Source organism: Agelaius phoeniceus, chromosome 10, assembly GCF_051311805.1.
Source record: "Agelaius phoeniceus isolate bAgePho1 chromosome 10, bAgePho1.hap1, whole genome shotgun sequence".
NCBI classification, from domain to species: domain Eukaryota; kingdom Metazoa; phylum Chordata; class Aves; order Passeriformes; family Icteridae; genus Agelaius; species Agelaius phoeniceus.
In genome coordinates this window covers 22,342,650-22,356,701 of record NC_135274.1, presented here as the reverse complement: position 1 = coordinate 22,356,701, position 14,052 = coordinate 22,342,650, and the positions used below count along the sequence as shown (strand labels likewise).

The 14,052-nt window shown below is 43.4% G+C and overlaps 1 non-coding gene across 4 annotated transcripts in view; it reads right to left on the bottom strand.

The window, feature by feature from the left end:
• Positions 1–13,723, bottom strand: part of LOC129124501 (uncharacterized) — a 28,172-nt gene extending 14,449 nt beyond the window's left edge. For all 4 annotated transcript variants that reach the window (XR_013183699.1, XR_013183701.1, XR_013183700.1 and 1 more), the window contains exons 1-2: positions 13,463–13,723; positions 2,321–2,468 (exon numbers count right to left, since the gene is read on the bottom strand). This is a non-coding gene — a transcript (uncharacterized LOC129124501). The remainder of the gene's footprint in view (positions 1–2,320; positions 2,469–13,462) is intronic.
• Between the last annotated feature and the right edge of the window lie 329 nt (positions 13,724–14,052).

Here is a 14,052-nt window from a genome sequence, read left to right as displayed (position 1 = left end):
CAGTGTCACTTCTCACAAAGGAGTGCTCTGTTTGCAGGGAGCTCTGCTTTTAAGATGCCAGGCTGTGTGGTCACAGTGACAAATGGAGAACCCCACTCAGTGCTCTCCAGACTTACCCTGACATAAATCAAAGCAAGTGGACCTGATATTTCCCTTGCAGCATATTCTGCTGCTGATGGATTCCCAATTTCGTGACAAACTGCATTGTACACTTGGATTTCTATGGGTATCTGCTCCTTTTCCTTGGCAATAGGAAAACTTTGAAACCATTTCAGGCCTTACACTCCAGCAGAACTTGGACTAAAATTGGACAGATATTTGTTGCAGAATAGGAAGGGTATTTAAAAGAACATGTTCGTGAGATGCCTGGTATTTCACACCCACTGATAGAATAGGATTTAACTCCTATTTTTAATTTCACCTATGAGAGATTCAGACCTGCAGTTTGAATGCTCTCAGTACCACACTGACAAAGAACTGAACATGTGGCTTGTGATTTTTTTTTTTTTAGTGGGCACTATGATTTTAGATTTTAGATTTTTATCAGATCTGAATAGATAAGTTGAGTAAACACTACAGACTTGGCTGACTTCACCTAATACTGTTCTGACTTAGCATCAAGTGAAGGACAAGGAGCCATATCTGCTCTGCCTGAGAGGGTTCTCAGGACAGCCCTGATATGTTTACATTTGTTTTTTCCTTTGCCTTTGGTACCGTTGAAATCCCAGAAATTTCAGTGATCCCAGAACCTGCACTCTGAAAAAAAATAAAATTGAAGTAATTCTTTTAACTGATAGATTTTTGTAAAAAAAATATTTGAAAGCAGAACTGGCTCTAGTCTGCCTGCTTTAGAATTGACTAAACCTCTATAAGACTGGGATCTTTAATCCCCTCTTTTTTTTACCTTCTTCCTTTTTGTTCCTGGAAAAGGAGGAATAAGAAAGTAGCTGGTGGCACTTTCAGAATCATTCAGTGATTTATGAACACAAACTGAGTTTCAGTGCAACACTTGCACACTTTTGCTGCTTATGTGCTCCTTAAAGTCTCACCCTTGCTGTAAATTGAGGGAGTTTTATTTTATGCTCCTTTTAATGCCAGTACTTTTGTCCCAGGAAATTCTCCACAGTCCCATCAGTAAGTAAATGGAAGCCAGGGATTTTACAACTTTCATGACAGATAAGCCCTCATTTTCTCTCTTTGAACAAGCCCAAAGCTCCTGCCAGAAATCCAACACATGGGTGGCCTGCAACTTACAAAACATGATCTAGATTTGTACTGGTTTTCTAAAGCTAAACAAGAATGAGCAAAACAGGTTGGCTTGTGTTACCTACTTGCACAGTTTAATGGTGAGCACTAGGTTTCCTAATTCCTGTTTGTGTTTTAGAAGGAGATTTTATTTTCTTCTTTTCTCCAAAGATGCAGCCTGTCTCCTTTTGGAAGCTGGGCAGGGTTAGGGCCATCTGACCTGGGGCTTGCAGGAATTGGGCAGCTCCTCAGCCTTTTGGATGATTGTGTTGGAGGTGGCAGGGAGAGGTCAGCTACACTCAGTTTGTCTGGCAAACTTTGTAGAGGCTTTCCACAATCTGACCTGGAAAATGTACTTTCCCCTTCATGTTTCTCAATCACCAGCTCAGAGCCAAGCCTTATCAGGGACAGCTCTGCTCCAGGTCAGCAAGTTAATGACAAGAAGAAATGTCTTTTATCCCCCTGCCAAAATGTCATGCCCATTCCTCTTGAAACAAGGCCATGGTCACCAGAACCTGGGCCTCTGTTTACCCCAGGAGAGGCTGCTGGAGTTCACTGGGATGGGAGGTGACAACAAGAGAATGCCCTTGCTGACCCTGGCTGAAGGAAGCCTGGCTCTCTGTTCCCATCCCTGCAGCTGAGGTGTCTCAGAGCTGCTGCCAGCCCAGCAGAGCTCTCAGAAGGGAAAGGTGAAGGCTCTGCTGAAGGGGTGACCATCAGTGGTCACAGAAATCCATGGGGCTGGAGTGAGCTTGGGTCTCCCTGCCACCACAGCACACTGCAAACCTGCCTTTGAACAAAAGATTGGTTGCAATAATGAAATTCAATAACACAAATGTGGCACTTCATGGGTAAAAAATGTATTTATGGGGACTTGCAGTGTGAAGTTTGTGCTTTGCCTCAGAATTCATTTGATTACCTAAAATCATGGACAATCACAGAGCAAATCTCATATGACAGTTTTCCCCCCAGAAGTATAGAAATGTCTGAAGCTCAAGCCTCAGACTCTCTCAGCCTCCTTTTAAGACACAATCACAAACAAAGAGTACACAGTGCTCAAGACATCTGCTGTTACCTGTGAATAGGTGCTGCATGTAATCAGGGTGCTCTTTAGCAAAGTTTTTATTTGCCTCCTTTATTTTGTCAGCCTTGTCTCCTTTCACAAATGGTGTGTACATAACTGAAAAAGATACTTCTCTCTTGAAGGCTTCTTGAGCTGCAGCCTAAAAAAGACAAAGAAATGATACATTTCTCATTGGGTAATGGCTAGTTAAAAAAACACCAAAAAACCCCTTAATTCTCTGATGATATTTTCCCTTTAATAATTGCACAGTCATGCAAAGATAACATATTTTGGTTCTGAATATTAATTAGAGAGGAATTTAAATTAGTTCCAGAAAACACTGCCTATCTATACTCAGAAAATCAATTTAATGGGGAAAGAACATTTGTAAACAGTTTTCAGTGCAGCAAGCCTCTGTCTTCAATGAGGAGAAAAGTATTAGCTAAATTATCTCCTAGATGAAAAGAAAGAGTGATTCCATGCTCTTTGAAGGTCACAGCTTTCATCTGAGGGTTTTATTCAGTCCTTGGGAGCTGGTTAAAAAACACTAAGCATTCATATTACCCCTTGGGTTGGCACGAATCAGACACTGTGCCTGTACGGAATATTAGTCTTAAAATATTGCATTTAAGCACCGTTTGCATTAAGAGTAAAATTCACTCCTATGCAGAGGGCAACACGAAGCTTATGAACCTTTTCATCCCTGAGAAATGACTCAAATGATGCATTGTGCTGGGCTGGTGCAGAGAGGTGGATTTCACACTCGGTGGACCCCAGTGGTGCTGGAGCTGCCAGGAGGAGCTGCCAGCCTGGGAACAGCCTTGCTTGGCATTTTTATCCACCAGAGCAAGGGAGGCTGAGCTGCAGCTCCTCCTGGGCTGGAGTTTGGGTCAGAGCACGTTCAGCTCTGCCTTGGCTGCATCTCCTGCTGTCTTAGGTTGGAAATTGTGTGAATTCTATTCCCATCTGCTAGAGGTGGGGCAGTTACCTGCTGTTCATTAGGAGTTTTCTTTATCTCTCCCACAACCAATCCTCCCTCCAGGAGATCTCTTCTGTTCATGGGTCATTAATTATAAATTATCTTCTGTTCATGGCCAGTGAGTGTCCCTGCAGGGCTGATCAAATTCCATCATCCCATGGGGAGATGGGCCCTGCTTGGCTGCACCCAGGGGAGGAGCCAAGCATTCTTACCTGGGTACAATCTGAGCTTTGGGACAGCATAGCAGCCTTTGCCCATTGCATTCCCAGAGGAGCAGCTTCTGCTGCCCTGCATTGCCAGAGGAGCAGCTTCTGCTGCCCTGCATTCCCACAGGAGCAGCTTCCTGCTGCCCTGCATTGCCAGAGGAGCAGCTTCCTGCTGCCCTGCATTGCCAGAGGAGCAGCTTCTGCTGCCCTGCATTGCCAGAGGAGCAGCTTCCTGCTGCCCTGCATGGCCAGAGGAGCAGCTTCTGCTGCCCTGCATTGCCAGAGGAGCAGCTTCTGCTGCCCTGCATTCCCACATGAGCAGCTTCTGCTGCCCTGCATGGCCAGAGGAGCAGCTTCTGCTGCCCTGCATTCCCACAGGAGCAGTTTCCTGCTGCCCTGCATTCCCAGAGGAGCAGCTTCTGCTGCCCTGCATTGCCAGAGGGAGCCCAGGCCCATCTCCAGCAGCCCTGGAGCTGCAGAGGAAAACTCCCCCCTTGTGCAGGATCCCTGCTCCAGCAGAGCCACAGCTGGCACTGCAGGAGGGCTGAGCCCCCATGGGATGGGGCTGTGCCACCCCCTGACACACAGGGGACAGGGCCTGCTCTCTCAGTGGTTTCTTTTCTTGTCTGTACTATTGCATTTGTGTTTTGAAGTTTCCTAGTGAGGAACTGTTATTCCTATTCCCATATCTCAGCACTATCACAGAGTTAACAGGGATGGTCAGACAGGCATGGGAGGAATGGATATCTGCATTTCAATGGGGGGTATGAATCTCCCAGGTCCCCTGGGGTGATTCACAGAGGGTGTCACCATGGGACCAGCTCTCTGTGTTATTGACAAGCCTTCATTTTTGCTCTCCAGTCTATCCCCAACCTGGGCAAAATTATCCAAGGCACAGTGTGGCTCCGTGAGTCATCCCTTCAGCTGATGACTGCTCCCACCACCCCAGGATGGGAGGCTGAGAGTGCCAATTAGTTAAGTTTCCATGTCCTTCTCTCTAATGGCTTTAGACAACAGGACTCTTGATAAGGTTTTATGCCAGTTTATTTCCATCCTGTTGATTGATATGGGGCATGCAGAAGTGCTGTTACAGTTGGTTTGAGTAGATTTTAGGATAGGCTGCCACACGTGCACCCTGAGTGCTCTTACACTGATTACTCTGCCTGGATCTTGAGGGTATCACTGGGGATTTGTTTATATTTTGGATTTCTATATTTAGCCAGCACATTATCCTGCGTTTATTGGGATGGAAGCAGTCTGGAGTGGCCAGTTTAGCCCTGGAGAATTAACAAGCCTCAAATGTGTGTAATAGTATTATGGCCACCCGGGGCAATAATAACATTCCACCCAGGTGAGGAGAACATCCAGCTTTCCGTGGGCAGAACCATGTTATCCATGGTTAATGCCACAGATCTGGAGGTATCAGACCAGAAAATAACAAGTGTGTCCTCTTGCCAAGAGCTTGGGGCACACACAAGGGGATCTGTTCCCATTCCTTCCTGCGGAAAACTTACCAGTCTGCACTGATTGACAAGAAAGTGATTTTAGCTTTTCTTATTTCTGTGGCTGTAATTATCTTGTTGTTCAGGGCCTTTAGAGGATCATGTAGCAAACAATGCCACCAATCTAACTTTCTAAGATACATTTAAAAATAATTTTTTCCAAGTTTTTCTGAATTTCACGTGTAAATATAGACATGGAATTAGGTCAGCCTAATTTTGTGTGAGAAGTTGGGTATTCTGCTTATTCTCTGTAGGTTGGCAGCCCTCTCCTAATCCAGATTGATGTGAGCATGTGAGTGTGGGTTTGGGTGTATCCACACACTTCAGGTTTAAAATAGGTGGAGAGAGGGAGCGAGGTGGGGAAGCGAGTGGCTGGACCAGGCAAGCTCTGCAGTCTGCAAAGTTCATTTTTGGGTTTAGAACCCTCAAGATCACTTCAAAGTCACACTTTGGGATCTCTGCATTGCCTGGTACCTGTGGCTACCCTGCACAGCAAATAGTGAATAGTTATTTGGGCAATAATAGTGAAATGTCAGCCAATGAGGAAAAAAGCAGATTGATCATTTCTGGTCAATACTGTTACTGAAGGTATTATTATTATTATTACCCAAGAGCATTTTCCCCCAGGCTACTGACTCTGGACATAGACACTATTTGTTTTACTATCTTCTTGGATTTTTATGGGGGTAAAGTCTTTAAAGATATAAAAACTTCAGCCCATAAAAACTTTGGAGGAGAAAACTTTATATGAGGAAATCCCAGAGGATTTTTCTGCTCACGCCTTTATGTACTGAAATCTGTCACTGTGGATGAATATCTGGCAGCTTGTCCAGGAAGCAGAGATGCCTCCAGAACATTTGTTGTGCTGTGCACATGTCACTCAAGATACAGACACACCAAAAAGAGGATTGGAAGGGCTCAATGGACTTCCAGAAATTCCTTGCAGAGAGGGTTGGGCAGCTGGTTTTTCCCTGTTTTCACGTGTTTTGATGTCCTTGCATCAGAGCAGGCCTTTGTACAATGTCCTGCCAGGTGCAAGAAGGAGGATGTTGCTTTTCTGGCCTCAGAGTGAAGGAGTGTGAGGCTCTCGTGAGTGTGGGGGCAGCTGCTAAGCTGACAAAATGATAAAGAAAGATTTTTTTTTTTTTTTGCATATCTTGCAACTGAGCTCTGCAGCAAGTCTCATCACGTGGAGCTACACTCCAGCCCTTAATTCCAGAAAAGATAGAAAACATGGAGTCCTTGAGGTGATTTTAAAATATAAGGGAGAGCTCCTCTAGCAAGGTACAATAATGAATGTAAGGGCTGTGACTGACACGAGGCCACTGAATGTGCTTTACTTCAGCAGTGGACAGAATCTATTTCTCCAGCAAAGATGCGAAAACTTGCTTTAAAAGAGTCTGCAGAATAAGCTGGTGATGTGGAAGATTTCTTTTTGTAGTTATGGGACTGACTCATGCTCTGCTGTGTCAGGAGGTTTATATCCCTGTTTTGGAAGTGTGGGGAATCAGAGAAGTTCTGCAGAGAAACCATATGGAGACAAAGTGTCTCAAGGGGTATTTATATTGTCAGCACCTCTATTAAAATACCAATTAATTCCTTCACGAAGCACAAGCTTGAGGGATGCCTCACTTACAGGTTTGAGGCATGCACTTTGCTATAGTGAAAAATAAGAAGCCAAAAGATATTCTTAAGAAACAAACTTTGTTTTGATCGAGTTTTTAAACCCATTTTTGACCCAAAACTGTCTCATACTCTTCTCTGAGCCTCTGGGCTCTGCAATATCCAAGGTTTTCTTCCCTGTGAGGGTTGTGAGGTCCTGGCACAGGTTGCCCAGAGAAGCTGTGGCTGCTCCATCTCTGGAATTGTCCAAGGCCAGGTTGGACAGGGCTTGGAGCAGCCTGGGATAGTGGAAGGGGGTGAAATGGGATTGGATTTAAGGTCCTTTCCAACCCAAACCAGTCTATAATTCTGTGACTCAACACTCACTAAAATTCTGTTAAGAACTCATAAAATGAATAGGTAGATGCACGAGAAAGGAACCTTCCCTGTGCCAGCTTCTGATGGCAAATGATGTAACTGCTTCAATATTTTTATGAAGCTCTTGCCATTTTGCATTAGAGCAGACATAGAAGAAAAATGGCACTGTAGTGAAAAAGTCTTCATAACAGTGAGAGTAGCTTTCCCTGCCACAGTTCCTAACCTTAATCCTCTTTAACTACAGAAAGGTTTAATTTGGAAAATCCAATTATCTTGACATCTAGAATTAGCCAAAAATTTAGATATCTTTCTAGTGCCTTATCTTGCAGCTGCAGTGCACACTCAGTCCCTGTCTCATTTACAGTACAGCAGGAACTGATGCTTTTATTGATGATTTTTATTAATGCAATGGTATCAGACAGGGTAAAGCCATTAGCCTCTTCTATGAACTCCTTCCACTCCTAGGCTGGTAGTTAGAATTATGGGTGCACTGCAGTGCAACCTATGTGCTTTTCTCTATATCTTTCCAACCATACAAAAGTCTCTGGCAGTCCTGCCACTAAGTCTGGGGCTGTTGTGATATGAATATCTTCTCAACAGCACGATTCTCTTACATAATTTTTATTTTATATTTTTTTTCTGTGGGGCAAAAATAAGCAGACAGAATGCCAGAGCACATCCCTTTCTCAATATGTTTATGGTATGAATAAATCATGTATTGCACAATAGATGAGAACTTTCTGCTTATCTGCCTTGTAATGCCTCCCCATTAATGTAGGTCACATCAAATATCAGCTTATTTGGGGTTTTAAGTTATTAAGGTATTTAAGTCTCTGCGAGTTAGTTTGGATGCAGCGTGTTTTGAAAGGGGATTTGAGGAGCAGATCCGTGTCTTCCCAAAGGCAGAGGTGCTGCAGATGGGTTACCTAAGGCTTCAAGGCCTGCTTGATACTCTAATAAAGGATTTCTTTATGTTTGGGAAGAAAGAAAATCCATGTTTTATATCCTTTCAAAGAGTCATTAAAGAATAATCCTGGAACGTGCAGCGTATGGGAAGGCTGGAGGCTGCTCTGGAAACTCCTTGCCTGTGGTGTCTGTGAACAGGCCAATTATCCTCTACATGAAGCCAGTGTCAAAACCAGAGTTTTTAACCAGTTTTGTTAACAATGTCCCCTTTTAAAATATATTTTTGTAGTGAGGAATACCCCAATTCCAGTGAAACAATTCCCGGTGGCTGCTCTGGGCTCCCCTCCCGTGCTGGGAGAAGCCTTTTGGCATCCCAAGTCCTCAGCAGGTGTTGGGACAGCTCTGCAGGGCTCCTGCTAGGGCAGGAACAGGTCACAGCTTAAACAGCACGTTGTTTTTGTGGATAAGAAATAAATTATAAACTGTGCTCAGCTGAACAGCTTTGGCAGCCTGGGCTCAGATATCTGAACTCAGGCAGAGCCAAAGGTTGAGCACCACTGAGTGATTTAGGGAGATATAGTCAGAATCCCTTGGCCAACATCTGGATGCTGCATCCATCAGGAGGTTCAGGGAGAGACAGGGAGTGAGCCTGGCAAGAGAATACTCCTGGGAGAAAAATGGGATATTTGCTGTAAGGGGTTTTCAGGGCTTTTAGCCTGAGGAGGAGAAAAAAAAGAGAGAAAAGAAGAAAAGGAAGCTAGAATACAGAAACTGACTGAAGGAGATGTCGGTGCTTCCCAGCACAGAGCTCAATGTCTTTTGGGAACTTAAATGTGAAGAGATGAATCAGACAGCCTGAGATGGTGACTGATGTGGTTAGCCTGTCAAATGGACAGCACTGCTCAGAGGGTCAGTGGAAAATCATGCCTGAGTCATTGCAATAGCAAACTACTTCATGTGCCTGAATGGCTGGTAATTTAGTAGAAGCCGAGTTGACTGTGTATAGAGATGTTTCTGAAAAGTGACTCTGTCTATTTTTGCATGGTGTGCTCTGCAGTTCCTCAGAGCAGGTGTGCAGGCAGAGCCACATCACCAGTAATGATCCCAGGAGCAGCACACATTCCTGCTGCAGCTTCGTTTCCCAGAGAAAGGAGCAGGTACACAAAGAAAGGGAAGGGGATAATGGATGTGCAACTTCTTAAGGACCTTTGCAATTCAAGGGAACAATGAGGGCCTGAGAACAGCACAAAATGGGTGGGGTTTTGCACTGGTTTTTCAGCTTTCCTTTGTAATGCTTAAAGCTCTGCTTTGCAACCAGTAAAAAACAGAATTAATGGAAAATTCTGCTTTTCAAATATGTACATTACTTTTGAGCTGCCCTGTGGGTTTTTTAAATGGTCTAGAGTTTTGCTGACCAGGTTGTTCCCGTTGAGCATCCTTAAGACATGATTTATAGGTCCTTGTTAACAATTACAATCCTAATTGGGTTGATAATTTGTTTAATATTGGGATTTCAACAGCTAGCAACTACAGCAAGGTATGTGTTGCCTATTTCATTTAGCAAGTGTTAAATAAATCCATCTCTCCTCAAATCAGAGACAATTAATCCATCTGCTCTAATAGTTGTGACATTTAAACTAATACCTTCTCTTAGCATTATGATTCAAGCAGTATTTATTCTATCATTACTGACTTAATACCAGAAAAATAGAAGTAGGGAGAAAGTATGTGGAAGTGGATATTATTAAAGAAAGGATGCAAGAAAACTGTTAAATTCCTTGGTTTTGTACATGTAGAATTGTTTCTGAAATAGAAATATTAGCAGTAACAGTAGCAGTGAAAAGCTCCCAAATCAGTATCAATATGATAGAAACTCTGTTATGTTATTTTATTTGCCTTCTCAATCCAGTTTTCAATTACTCCATATTTTTACTACCGTACCTGAGAGCAGAATGATGCTGATTTTCTGCAGCTGAGAGTTATGTCTTACAAAGAGTGTATTCCAAAGGCAGACTGGTCTGAATCCCTGAAATGGCACACATGGGAAGGGGCCCATTCTGTCCTGACAAAATGTTGTTAATTTTAATTTTAACAAGTTGCTTCAGTCATGATGCAGTGGGAGGTAGGAAATCCACAGACTGGTCAGAAGCTGCACTGAGATCATCTGGACACCAGTGAGATGTCTTAAGAACAAACTGATCTTCCTGCTTAAGGGAAAAAAAAATCTTTTTGTTCCAATGACCAGGAAAAGGAATATACTTATGTCCAAATTTTCCACCAGGAAATTGAAAGCTCAGTGCTTCAAGGCAAGAGTTGGCCTTCAATATGACCATGGATACAGAAGGGGGAGGATTACCTGTTGGTGTTTGTGAGGAGCTATAAGGGAAATGTTATCTCTTTTCTGGCATGAGAAGATTCAAAATGAATTCTTAAAGCAGCAAGAAGCTCAACAGACCTCTTGGACAATACAGACCCAGGCACACCAGACAGGCACCAGCTTCTGCCAGTGCACCCAAGAGCCATTGACCGTACACAGATTTTCCCCTGATTTGATTAAAGAAGGGACTTTCCTGCAGTGAAGAGTGGCACAGCATGAGCTGCTGAAATAGCTTCAAGAATTAATGAGAAATACGTTTTCTCAGTGATATGATAGCCAGACTGCCCAGAGAGGCTGCCTGTCAGCTCCTATCAGTCATTCCATTAGGAGGATTGCAAAACATCCCTGCTGCTGCTACTGCCAGCTTGGAAACCTCCTGCTCCATGGCAGGGCAGGGTCGAGTGTGAGCACCCAGCTCTGCTGACAGGCCTGGGCACCAGCTGGGGCTGCACAGGAGGCTCTGGCTACCAGGAGCTTTTCCCTCTGAACTTCCTTGCCTGGGATGTTCACCCCTGAAGGTGTGAGATGAGGCTGAGCTCTACAGGAGCTGACAGGTGCTTGGCTGCCTTCAGGGCTGGGCTTTATTTGCTTTTTTGGGTGCTTTTTTTGCTTTTTTGGGTGCTTTTTTGGCTGCCTGCCGCAGCCCAGGATTTTGGGGTGGAAGCACCTGGTGTTCACAACAGTGACCAGAGTGCAAAGCAAAGGTCTGAAGGCACCCAGACCTCTACGTGCTGCTGGAAGCTTTCTCCGTGGTGCTGAGTTTAGCTGACAGAAATATTCAAGTTGCATTTTCTGCGTGCTAAGAGCATCTCTGTGGTGGCTGCAGTCTTGCCCAGAACACTGGGTTGAGCAGGAATTAAAGCTAAAAGCCCAGTTTACTCCAATGCAAATTAAAGGCCTCCACTTGAGCTGCGGCAAATACTTGTTGGCTACATCCTGGAATTAAGTTTTTAATACAGATGGCTGTGGAAGCGCGCAGATATGAACACACAAGCTTTGAAATGCTTTCCTGGGGTTCTGTTAGTTTCTGCAACATATGCCTGGCTGGTGCAATGGCATTTAGTGTAAGACTTTGGCTAGGTGGGATTGACTTTGGATCTAAGTGCACAGTGGATGATAGAGCTCAGCTTTTAGCATAAAATAGGCCACATGGTTTGCACAATGGAATAATGAAAATAATTAGATTTGTAATGTGCTAATGAGTGAAGACTGAGATATTTATAAATGAGGTAATAATTTACACTAAAATGGGAATGCCAGATGTTGGTCAGGCTGTGACTTTCAAGGTTTCAACCCTGTTTGACAACATTGGGCTTTTTTGACATTGTCTGAATGTATGAGTGTGGTATATTTTCATTCACAGAATGAAACATCCAGCTTATATTGCACAGTTTTTAGCCAGTGAAATTGTTTGCCAAGGTGTGAGTAAAACTGGACAGTTTGGAGAGGGATTCTTTCTGTGGGATAAAATATCACAAGCCTACTGTTTGTTTTGTTGTTACCAGCTGAGAAATTGCATTGCGGACAAGAAATGCTGGGGAGCTTACATGACTATAGTAATAAGTAAGTTTAAACTTTGTCTTGCTGCTACCACTCTGAAGATATTTACTATAATACATTTAGTTTTTCCATTATTATTTTTTGCAGTGAACTCTATTTAATTAATCTATTTTTAATCTAACAGCCAATAGACAAATCATCCAGTGCATATCTCTAGTGGGTTATGAAAAGAAACCCATTCATTTGATGATATGTCAACTTGGAATGTATATTTTTCAATCCACAGAATAAAATATTTGAACAGAGAAAAAGGCCCATCTTACTGAATAATATTATCCATTGCCAATTACTTTTCCACCACTCATTGGCATTATACCTTTGTCTCAGAGTAGAATGGAAGTTGGGTATTAATATTCAAACGCAACACAGGGCATTAGGTATTACATATCACTGTACAGAAGATCCAGAAATAGATGATTTACTTTAAAGGGGACAATCAAAGAAAGCTAATCAAAAAGCTAATCAGAAAGAATATTTAAAGTTGCCTTGATCATGATCCGTAGGTACATATACAGGGAGAAGCTAGGATGTGCTAAAGGATCTTTAAGCTTTCAGAAATTAGTGCATAATATAAATTGATGGAAATTTGGATTGAATGAGTAAGGTCCCAGTTCGTAAATTGGGGCAACACTGGGTAAAAAACCTGTAACAAATAATCTATTAGATGGTCAATGGTAAATATTCTGTTCCTCAACTGTTTAAATGGACATTGGGTAACTTTCTCAAAACCAGTCTCTGATTTCCTTTTGTGGCACCAATGCAGGAAAGCAGGGGTGCAATTCTGTGGTGTCTTTATGCAGAAAGTCAGATAATTTATTTAGTGTGAGTCCATGTGGCCTTAAAAATTTAGCAGAACAAACCTTGCAATGTGCCTAAGAGGAGCTACACAGTCACATGGAACAGGTTAGTGCCAAAGAAGAAGAAATATATAAAAGTTGATAATGAAGGGAGCAATTTGAATGTTTTTAGAATGGTTTAAAGAAAGAGGACTCCTGGCAGTTGATGTCAGGGATAGGAGAAGTTCAAAGGAAAGGATAAACCCTGTATCAGGAGAAGAAAACCAGAGGAGATACAAGATAAAGACTGCTCTGAGCACGACGAATAGATCAGGAGAGAAAACACATTGATTTAGAAGTAGGATAAATATTAAAGAGCTTTGCAGTTGAGAATTAAGGTCGTGAATTTTTTGCAGTAAAGACGTCAACTGAAGGATTCAAATGGTCTGTACAGTATTTTGAAGTCATGACAGAAGTAGACAGAAGTAGACTTTTCCAGCAGTTAAAAGAATCATGATATGACGAAACAAAAGTAGTCAATGCCATGCCAGAAGGTTTTATACCTGACCCACTGATCAAAGCAAAGAGTGACGTACTTAATCTACAAATCTTTCTTCACAGAAGGAAAAAACAAACCATCCTGTCCCCCATCTATTCCCTTTTCCTTGGAAAATGTTGCTCATGGTTGTGAGCCAGTGCTGGGGCAGAGGAGTAGTTAGCACGAAGCGTGTGCATCAATAGCTGTTGCTTTGGTTACAAAGGCACATGAGCATGTATAGTTGTGACAAGTTATTTTCAGCTTTTACACCATGAAATAGAGAGAATATTAATAAAAAAAAAAAAAAAAAAGAAAAAAAGATTATGCTACCTCTGCTCAGTCTCTCTGTGGTGGAAAGTCCCAGTGTGGTGTCACACGCTGCATCATCCTGATAATTGCTGCTGTGTGCTCTGATGACATTGAAGTCAGCCCTGGTGCTGAGTGCACAGAACTCGGTGCACTGGGAGGGGAAAGGTTGCTGCTGGGAGGGGAAATGTTGCTGCTGGTGCTGGGGATGTGTCTGCAGGAGCTGTTTGTTGAGTGGGAGCAGCACTGGGCCCCCAGCTGCCTCTCCTGCGTGTGTCAGCATCTCGGTGAATCCCTCGCGTAGCCCACGCTCAGGCACGCGCACAAAAGGCACAAAATCTCAGAGCAATCTCTGCCTCCTGGTGAAAACCCAGTGCAGCAGGGGATCAAACAAATGGTTTGATCTCTGCTGACATTTCAAAGCTTCTGCAGTCGGAGATGGGAGCGACTTGGGAGAAAGGCAAGGAGTGGGAGTGGGGCACGAACACCAAGGTGGTGCTTCTGGTGCCGCAGGGGTCTGGCCAGGCCCACACAGGAGCTTTCTGCTAGGAAGAGAAATGAGCTGTGAGCTCTGGAGTAAAGTATTCATGAGGCAGAGTCCTACCACTGCCCTT